Source organism: Engraulis encrasicolus, chromosome 16, assembly GCF_034702125.1.
Source record: "Engraulis encrasicolus isolate BLACKSEA-1 chromosome 16, IST_EnEncr_1.0, whole genome shotgun sequence".
Taxonomy (NCBI): domain Eukaryota; kingdom Metazoa; phylum Chordata; class Actinopteri; order Clupeiformes; family Engraulidae; genus Engraulis; species Engraulis encrasicolus.
In genome coordinates this window covers 4,552,833-4,562,832 of record NC_085872.1, presented here as the reverse complement: position 1 = coordinate 4,562,832, position 10,000 = coordinate 4,552,833, and the positions used below count along the sequence as shown (strand labels likewise).

Sequence of the window (10,000 nt, the reverse complement as noted above, 5' to 3'; positions counted from 1 at the left end):
ACAGAATGTGCTGGAAATTTTGGAAAGCGATGGGATTTCCAGGCCAGTCCCTCTCCTGGCTCTGCTCTTGTTACTTCTATCTTTTTTTCCTCCTGGAGCTACTAAACCTGATCCACCGCACTGCTTTGAATGCTACAAACTCTTCACTGTGGCTGTAAAGATTACACACTCATGGCCGCCTGCGTGCTTGTGAGTTTGGTGGCAGGCCCAGAACAGACTCCCCCCAGGGCGTGTGGAATGGTTCGATCCGAGGAGAATAATTTGCCCTAAAGGTGTCTCTTCTGACGGTACTTGAGGTTGAGTTGTGGAAGAAATTGGATATGACAAGATAAGTGGCAGGTCATAAGAAATTCCTTCAAACCAAAAAGCAGCGAGTTGACTTCCGAATGACTGCTGTTGAATATCTGGCTAGTTCTGTTCTCTGTATGAGCAGCTGGCTCAGCCCACATGTACATCTTTTGGTTGAAAAAAAATCCACTCAGATTTCCTTCGGTGCCAGTCTTGTTATGCAGTACAGTAAGATAGTAATAGCCTAATGAGAAGAATTTTGGAATATTATTGAGATGTGACATTTACATTTATGTCACTCTCATCAGTTATATAGTTCACAATAAGAATTTCACATTTAATTCATTTCAAAACATTGTCTGGCACAAATGGCTTGATCATACAGTCAGTTTATTGTAAGTAATCCGCATGATTCCTAAGAAGGGATATCTGTAAGATTTCATTATGGAAGGAATGGGAACATAACGTGTTTGCCGTGGCCTGTGTCTTGTCAGATCTGGCAGCGTTGTCTTTTCTAGTTACTTTAATATGGAGATTCTCATGTTCTCAGAAAGTGGGAGGTTGTAGATCTGTATGTAAAATGGTGTGCTGTACATGTAACTTTAAGCAGAGTCAGCAGTCTCATTCTGGGAGGTCTGTTTTAAGAAGTTCTCAAGACACTGTTCTTTGCGATTATACTTTCAAGATTTTCATCAGAGTTTGAAATATGAATAACTGTACTACCAGATTAAACAAAACTCCATTATGCTCAGGCAGGAGGTAGGGGGTTATAGAATCGGGGGTGAAAAGAATACAGGGTTAAATGCTATAATTTGTACTTTCTCTTTTCCTTTCAGTATTTCTTCCCCTGTATTTGTCTTTCATTTCTCCATCCATTCTATTCTGCTTTTTCCTGAAATCAGTGGGAACTCTGTACTACCCATTTGTTTGCATTTAAAGTAGAATTTGGACATTATAATTATGTGACGTAGTGATAAATTGCTGTGCAGATTGGATATTTCAGTCCGACCAAATATGTGACATACAAAATATCCCTTCCATGTTGTTGTGGTATGAAGCAACTTCATATTTGGGGCATGCAGTCAGAAGCCAGCTCTCCTGCTCAATCTACCACCACTGTATTGTTATGTCAGTGTTACATTTCTTTCTTTCTTTCTTTCTTTCTTTCTTTCTTTCTTTCTTTCTTTCTTTCTTTCTTTCTTTCTTTCTTTCTTTCTTTCTTTCTTTCTTTCTTTCTTTCTTTCTTTCTTTCTTTCCCTTTTGGCTCTATGGGTCTTAGTACTCTTTTGTTGTCTATCTGTAAGTACTGTGAGGGGAAATATATACACAGAGAGGCATAGATAATGCTCTGCAGATTACAGTTCTAAGAAAGAAAATGGCTTCAGGAAGAGGTGCAGCATAGTGTGTCTACACAGCCGTTATACAGTAACTCTGACTTAATAAACTTGATTGGATCAAATTCAATTGAACACTTCCTGGCTGAAGTCTTGTGACAACTGACGGACATGTAACATTTTCCCCTTCCCATTCACCACAGCTGACCCTGTCCGCGTAATTATAAATCGCTGATAAACTTCAGTCATCAGTTTGCCGAGCTCTCAGCGTGCACAGCCATGGCAGGGTTATTCCATACCGGCTCCAATTTACAACTCAGGGCTGATTTCAGAAGGAGCGCTGCTCTCCCGTATCACATATCACTGATCTTTATTTGATAAACGTTGACATGTATTTCCATGGCGTTTGGCTCTCAGACTTCAATGCTAAAAGTAATATCACACACTGTTCATATTGTATTAACGTATTTGACTTGTGCATGCCTGCCGGGATCAAATTCATATGAGCCCACTAACATTTTCACCTGGAGCAAGCTTTGAACATTTATGACTGAAATCTTTTGAACGGCTTTTTAGGGTTTCTTTTTTTTTCAGATTAATAGTCATGTAATGCAGAATAAACTTCCAGTGGGATGGTGGGCGTGTATGTGTCGAAATGAGAAGGTGAGCTGGGACGTGTGTGTGTGTGTGTGCGTGCGTGCGTGCGTGCGTGTGTGTGTGTGTGTGTGTGTGTGTGTGTGTGTGTGTGTGTGTGTGTGTGTGTGTGTGTGTGTGTGTGTGTGCGTGTGTGTGTGCGTGTGTGCGTGCGTGCGTGCGTGCGTGTGTGTGTGTGTGCGCGCGTGCGTGCGTGCGTGTGTGTTACATTCCGTGTGTCAGCACGGAGAGGGGACAGTGCTGCTTTTGACTAGACAGAGGAGACACGTCTTAGAGGCCTCTTTCATGTGACTTGTGCATTCCGCCAAGGCAGCCACACCAGTGTGCACAAGACGAGACACGAACCCCCCACCCCACCCCACCACCCCACCACCGGACAGGCCTCCCCATCCCCATCTCCACCCTCTCTCCCCCTGTGACCTTAACATTTATCAAAGAACCCCATGCTGGAATTCCTCTCAGCATCTGTGCACCAGGGAGAGCTGGCTGTATGTACACACACAAACACGCACAGACACTGACACATACACACTCACACACACGCACAGATACACACGAGCACACACACACACACACACACACACACACACACACACACACACACACACACACACACACACACACACACACACACACACACACACACACACACACACACCAACACAAGCTGTCACTGGGCTAGACATTTTAAATATGGTGACTGTGGAAGAGGCCTGTCCTTGTCTGTGTGAGCCAAGCAAGCTGGTGTGGGGAGTTGAAGGATTACTACACACATAAACACACACACACATGCATGCACACTCGCACACACGCACATAGAAACACGTGAATGAGGACATAAATATACACAAACACACATATACCTCACACGGTTCACACAAACACACGCACACGCACACACACACACACACACACACACACACACACACACACACACACACACACACACACACACACACACACACACACACACACACACACACACACACACACACACACACGAGCACAGACACACATACTGTACACACACAGTCCTCCCCTCCTCTCCCTTTCTTTATTGTACCTCCTGTCACTTCTTCCTATTCATTTAACCTTTCATTAGAGCTCGCTCAGCCCCTCTGTCTGAGAGAGGGGGGGAACAAAGCCAAAAAAAGCCCCACTGTCACCGTTATTAGATTCCTCCCCCTTTTACCCGGCAACCCAAAATTAAAAAAACACAAGAGTGATGGAGGTGGAGAAAAAAAGAGACAGAGAGTGCCAGACAGGAATGAGGGGATGAGACCGCTGTACCTCTTGTAAGGGATGCTGCTGGCCGGGCCCAGCTGAGAGTGTCAAGGACATGTGCCACATGTTGATAGTGTGCAGGACCCAGGAGGGAGGGAGCGAGGGAGCGAGGGAGGGAGAGAGGGAGGGAGAGAAAGTGAGAGGACGGCCACAGCACCACTTGACTAGAGGGGTTTACTGCAAACACAAACAGTTAGTGCAGGAATTCTGTTTGTAATGGGCGTCCAGAGGGGAGGGGTGGAGGGCTGAGGGGAGGACTGCTTGGCTTCATACTCTCTCTCTCTCTCTCTCTCTCTCTCTCTCTCTATCGCACTCCCTCTCGCTCTTTCTTTCTCTCTCCCCCTCTCTCTCTTTCTATCTCTCTCTCTATCGCACTACCTCTCTCTCTTTCTCTCTCTCTCTCTCTCTCTCTCTCTCTCTCTCTCTCTCTCTCTCTCGCTCACTCATCACCTCTGTCCTCTCTTTCTTTGTAAGAACCCTTCTGCCTTTTGCATAGCTTTATTTGATGGTTACTTAGAGAGCCACACAAGTCCAACATTGCAGTACGCACGCACGCACGCACGCACGCACGCACGCATGCACACACAGACGCACGCTCAAATGCACACACACACGCACACACACACTCTCACGCACACAAAGAGCAACAAACAACGTGAAATTTCTTTTTGCTCATTTATTGTAACAGATTCCCTAATAGTAATGTCGACCCAGCCTACTGCTGGCAGGAGGGTTTGTGAGCAATTTAATCGCCAGTGGTCCGTGCTGAGCAAGCAGCTCTGAGTGCCATCCCCACATTATTTTCCTGCAAGCCGAGCTGAGGCGAGCTGGAGTGGAGTGGAGTGGAGTGGAGTGGCCGGGCTGGGCGCAGGGCCGCCATGCTGCTGTGAGGGAGCAGCAGTCCCTTGGGGGAGGAGGAGGAGGAGGGTGGGGAGGGGGCTGGGGGTGTGCAGGGTTAATGAATCTCTCGCCCGACAGAGACCCCCCTCCCCTCTGCTGCGGCCTCAAACTGCTGCTGGGCTGGTATCAGAGACCCTCTCGCAGAGGGGATCCAGGCGAAGCCATCTTTCAGTCCTGTCACCGCCCGTCCCTCCTAGGCTGGCAGGGCAGCGATGGGGGAGTGGGCGAGTGAGGGGGGGTGGGGGGCACCTTTCTTTTGGAGAATTTAATCCACTACCTGTCCCAGGGTAAGAGCCTAATGCTGGCACACAGGACCCCTGTGTCATCTTGTTCTGTGCCCAGAGGCTGTCCACTCCCCTGCCTGCTCAATATCTCTGATAAGAATGAAGTAATACCCTTCTAGCTATTTCAAGTAGCAGTGCACCTGGTCGAGGTAATTGATGGAAAGAGAGGTAGTCTGCATGGTAGGCAACAAATCTGCCGTTGCTGCTCTGGCCACAAAGGGATCCTGGATGGTTTCCAAGTGACCCTTGTGCTCCTGCATGTTTCCGTTGATAGTTGGGTTCATCATAACCAATTCCACATCAATTAGATTGTAACCATCATAGTAAGACATGCTGGTTTCGGGTTCTGCAGGGAGGATTTTGAATCCAATTTTTAAGGCTCAGAGTTCAACTGAAATGTTTTGTGTTGGAACCAATGTCTCTGTAATTGCAGTTGTCCTTGGTTTAGGCAGAGGAATGTATGTGTGTGGTTCTCATTCAAACGCAAAAATAAATTTATTGTATTTTTCTTACAAGTATCCAAGAATGTTTGAGAAAAGAAAACATTATGCATATACTGTGTCTCAACCTTGTGTGTTTCAACCAAAATACACAGAGGACTGCCAAGGGAAAGCAATGGGTGACAATGCTGCACACTGTGTGCACAGTGCCTCCTGCATACTTTGAAGTGGTGCTGTGCCATCATGCATTGTGGCATGACATATACTGTACCTCAAAGCCAGGCTGCCAATCTGCGTGAAGCTCGATCCGAGCAAGGAGGGGAGGAAACCCTCTTATCGCAGCAGGTCTAAGTTTCCTGCTCTCCAAGTCGACACAGGCCCCTTATTTATGTCTCTCTAAGTAATCGCTTTGGTCTGTCGTTTGATGGACTGTTATTGCTCTTACATCGCGGTCCCTATAGGAATTTGGAGGATTTCCAGTTTTAGGAAGACAAAGGGCTCATTATTACAGCGAGCCATTAAGGAGACCAGTAGGTACATTAACCTCAGTCACCCAATCCAGTCGGACCCATTCTGAGCTGTGTGCATGTGTACACCTCTTCGTCCCTGTAGAAAAAAAGCCTTGTGACACGCCAGTTCATCTCTCCCAGTTAAACAAGTCATAACTGGATACCAAAGCCTCTGTCATAGATGTTGATGCCATTGTTTGTTGTCATTCGTAGTTGGTGTTTTTCTCTTGACTTAAGACTAACTTGCAGGCAGTTTCAGGGCATATGGGCTTCTGAGCTTCACACACTTTTTTAATTTGTCTATAGCTACTGTACCCATGTATGATATGGCTGTACTTTGGTCCTGATCGATAGTTGCTTATTGGCTTTCCACTGTTGGTGCAATATCTCCTCATATCGCACTGAAGCCCCAGGCCAGAGGTGCGGAACTAATAAAGCATGGTGACTCCCTGGGGCACAAGCCCACTGATGATTAGCAGGGGGGCATCAGTGCCCCCATGCCCCCCCCCCCCCCATCATCATCATCATCATCATCATCACAAGGAACTTCCTGACTCTACTCCTACTGAACCACCCCAACATCACTGGTATTAAGAGGCAATGGTGGCCAACATCTTCCCCTGTACTCTTAGTGTTTTGAGGCGAGGGCAGAAATACAATGTAGGAGAATAGGAGAGCACTTTGGATACTGTATATGTCTGTTTGTCATTCCTGATAGTCGATGGGCCATTGTTGATCACATTGTAGTGATGGAGGCATTTTGTCGCCCTGTGGAGTGATCATTATTTATATTTATGTTTTTTGCATCTCTCCATTCTGTGTTTCATACAAAGTAGGCCTCACACAAAACATCATGATCCTGTGAGGCTGATAGAGAAGAGGTGCAATAGCAGAGTAATAGGCCTACATGGCAGGCATCAGGCAGAGTCATGAGCTGAAAAACAAATGCTCATGAATAATATCCATCGCAGGACTTAGAACAACACATGGATGTCAGTTGGAAGTGTCTGAATCAGAGGCTCTTACTTATGAATGGATGAATGGAACACAGCCACACAGACACAGACACACACACACACACACACACACACACACACACACACACACACACACACACACACACACACAAACACACACACACACACACACACACACACACACACACACACACACACACACACACACACACACACACACACACACACACACACACACACACACACACACACACACACACACACACACACACACAGGTAGCCTAATGGTAATGGTAATGGTGATGGTAATGTAAAGAAACAGGAACAGTCCATTCACAAAGAAGAGAGTTCCACTTGCGAGCAAGTCTGTTATTACAGGCTATGGCAGAGGCTAATACATACTCATAATTACTAGATGCTAATAATTTGCTGTGTAACATGGAGTAACTAGCCTGGCTGTCGCACCAAGCTAGAAAGAGCCTGGTCTGGCAAAGTTTGCATTGACAGGAAGCTCTTGGATGCAGGACCAGCTGCCCTCAGTATATTCCTGGACAGAGCTTCAACTAATCGCACTAAAGTTTCCGACATACTGTATGTATATCCTTAGTTTTGGCTCCTCATTACAGGGACAAAGGAATGGACAGAAATATGCCGGTAGGTATGCAGTTCCACAGACTTTATGAGTGGCCAAGTCTATGGAGCAATGGGGGTGGCAGGGTGGATTTTTCTTCTGTCTGCCAGGGATTGATGTATCAACTCCTCAGCTGAAAATGTCTTCCACTCATAGCTTACAGAAGGGAATGTAATGGCTGGTTCTGCTGCACAATGCAATGACGATGGATGGAACTCAGTGCCAAAATGTTGATTCTGATGCCTCCAAAGCCATTTCGAAAGTCAGATTTAGATTGGAAGAAAATCCACCCGTTCAAAATATATTGTGCAAGCAAAGAATCTGTGATGGTCGATCGGACACGGATGCATGGACTCAGATACAGCCGGATAACTAGAACAGTATCCCTCTGGCAGAGACATAATTGCCTTTACGGTTGTTTTATAAAGACAAAGGGTTTTACACAGAAGTATTACATACACACTTATCTGATGGTTATTAATGAGTTTTGTTGTGACATCATAACGACCTCTTGCTGTCACACGATTTGTAGATTGATCTTGTAGTGGTTTTCAATCCATGTCACTTGAATTTTATTGTTTTTTTTAACTAAAATCATTGGTTTATTTAAATTCCTTACCAGAGCCATGTCAGCCAGTGTCGTGGGATACAGCCCATCCTCTTAGTACGGGTGGAGGTGATGTCAAAGATAATCAGCATAGCACCTTCCCAACTGACAGATCTGTGAAGTGAGACACACATGCAGAGAGAGATTCTGGGAATTTCCCCATCAGCCACATCAAGGACCTCAGCCCTTACCGTACCAGCAGAGCTCCACTGACCTGCTCTATTAATTACAGAGATTTTTGCAGCGCTTCCTCTGGTCTTTGGAGAGGCACCTTGTGACATGCTCTCTACCTCTCTTCACTGAGGCGTAGCGAGGTGGAGCACTGCAAGAGCAAGCGGATCTACAACCAGCCCTCACCTTCACTCGGCGTGAACCTTCATAATTGAGTCTGCGCTTACTCCAATGAAATAGCAGGATATTATTATGGCATACTTACGGTGGAAGTATGAATGTATTCAACGTGTTCAGTAAAACAAGTTGCACAAGATTCACAAAGTAAATTTTGCAGTGTTGATTCAACACTTTAAGAGTTCATTTATGTCCAAATGAGGTCAAATCAACCCTCTAAGTGTTGAATGAACACTGCAGAATTTGCTGTGCAACTGCTCGGTCCCTGTTGACAGAAGGAATAAACATTCAACTGGCTTTCATTTCAGAGGTTTGCTGAATTAATAACTGGGTACAGGGAGGTCCCCACCAATGTAGACACAGCGAATGCTGAGACAGACCCAACCGTCGGGCTGTATTCACTCCCCAAGTGCAGCTGTGAAAATATGCGGGTGGAGAGGGTGGCTTCTGCGGACAGTGGCGACACGGAGCAAACAGTAAATCCAGAGCTGCCTCTCTCTCTCCCCTGCCGTGTGGTCCCTGATGGAGGCCAGCGTGCATGTGGAGCCTCCGCCTCTTCCTGTGTCATGGCTAATGACCTCCTCTGTGACTCCTACACGGCGCTCCACAACTGCAGCAGAGGACTCATAGACCATAGCTAGCTACCCCCTGTTACGACATGGCATGGACATGCAAATGGCCTGGGTGCTGCCAGTTATTGGTGAGACAGCCTAATGTCCTTCTTACACAGGTGCCAGGCCACGTGCATGTTATACAGTATGCAGAAAGTTGGAGATTATAATTCATATAATTCATTTTGTGGCAATGACTTTTTGTCCGATGTGTGTGTGTGTTTGTTTTTTTTGCTCTGTGTGAGGTTCATGATTATTACTGTAAGTGGTAGTACGTGTGTGTGTGCGTGTGGGTGTGCGTGTGAGTGTGCGTGTACGTGTGCGTGTGCGTGTGAGTGTGCGTGTGCGTGTGCGTGTGTGCTCATGCTCATGCACACGCGTCTGTGGGGAGGGGGTACGTGTGTGTAATCAACTTGAGGCCACTTCTAGCCCATAATCCTGCAGTGGATAAGTTAAGCTATAATTAGGCCAATCAGCAGTATAATTATCTCCAATTACACACTATCGGCCAGATGACACATCTCAAAGTATGAGGTTAAATCTCTCCATGAGAGGTGTGCTACATTTCAATGTAAGGTGAGATTACAGATATAGGCACCCGCCTTGAGGAACAGCACTGGGCCGTTCTAGTGTGTTTCCCCCTATTTTATTCGCTCTCTGTATTTAAGGGAGCTGTCTACTCTAACACTGCATGTGGTATTTTATTTAACTGGATTTTTTTTCTTACCACCTGGTCCGTGCCCTGCCAATCAGGAAGTCCACTAATGTGTCATTGCAGCATGACAACATTTGCTATTCAGACCATCTGGATCCTGTAAGAAGTAAAGAGCGAGGGTTTTTTTCCTCAGTGTGAATGAGGGTGTAGCTGAGTCCCCGTCCCTTTGGCAAGGGCTGCAGCCCCAGACAAGAGCGTTGGTGGGCCAGCCCTGGACGAGCTGCAGGCGCCTGGCCTCTACAGTCAGGACGGCCGCTCCACTGCGCTGTGTGGGGCCCGGGGCCATAGCTGCAATGCAATAGCTGCAGCAACTTTATGCTCCATGAATCCCCAGTATTCTCCTCAGAGATGAGCGGGAAGCCGTCCCAGCACACCCCTGACAGCATCCAGACAAGTAGCTAAACGATTATGAGCACAG

The 10,000-nt window shown here is 46.5% G+C and overlaps 1 protein-coding gene across 2 annotated transcripts in view; it reads left to right on the top strand.

Annotated features, from left to right (window-relative positions):
- The window catches only part of bnc2 (basonuclin zinc finger protein 2), a 180,794-nt gene that overhangs the window by 5,038 nt on the left and 165,756 nt on the right, over positions 1 to 10,000 (top strand). The window lies entirely within an intron of this gene.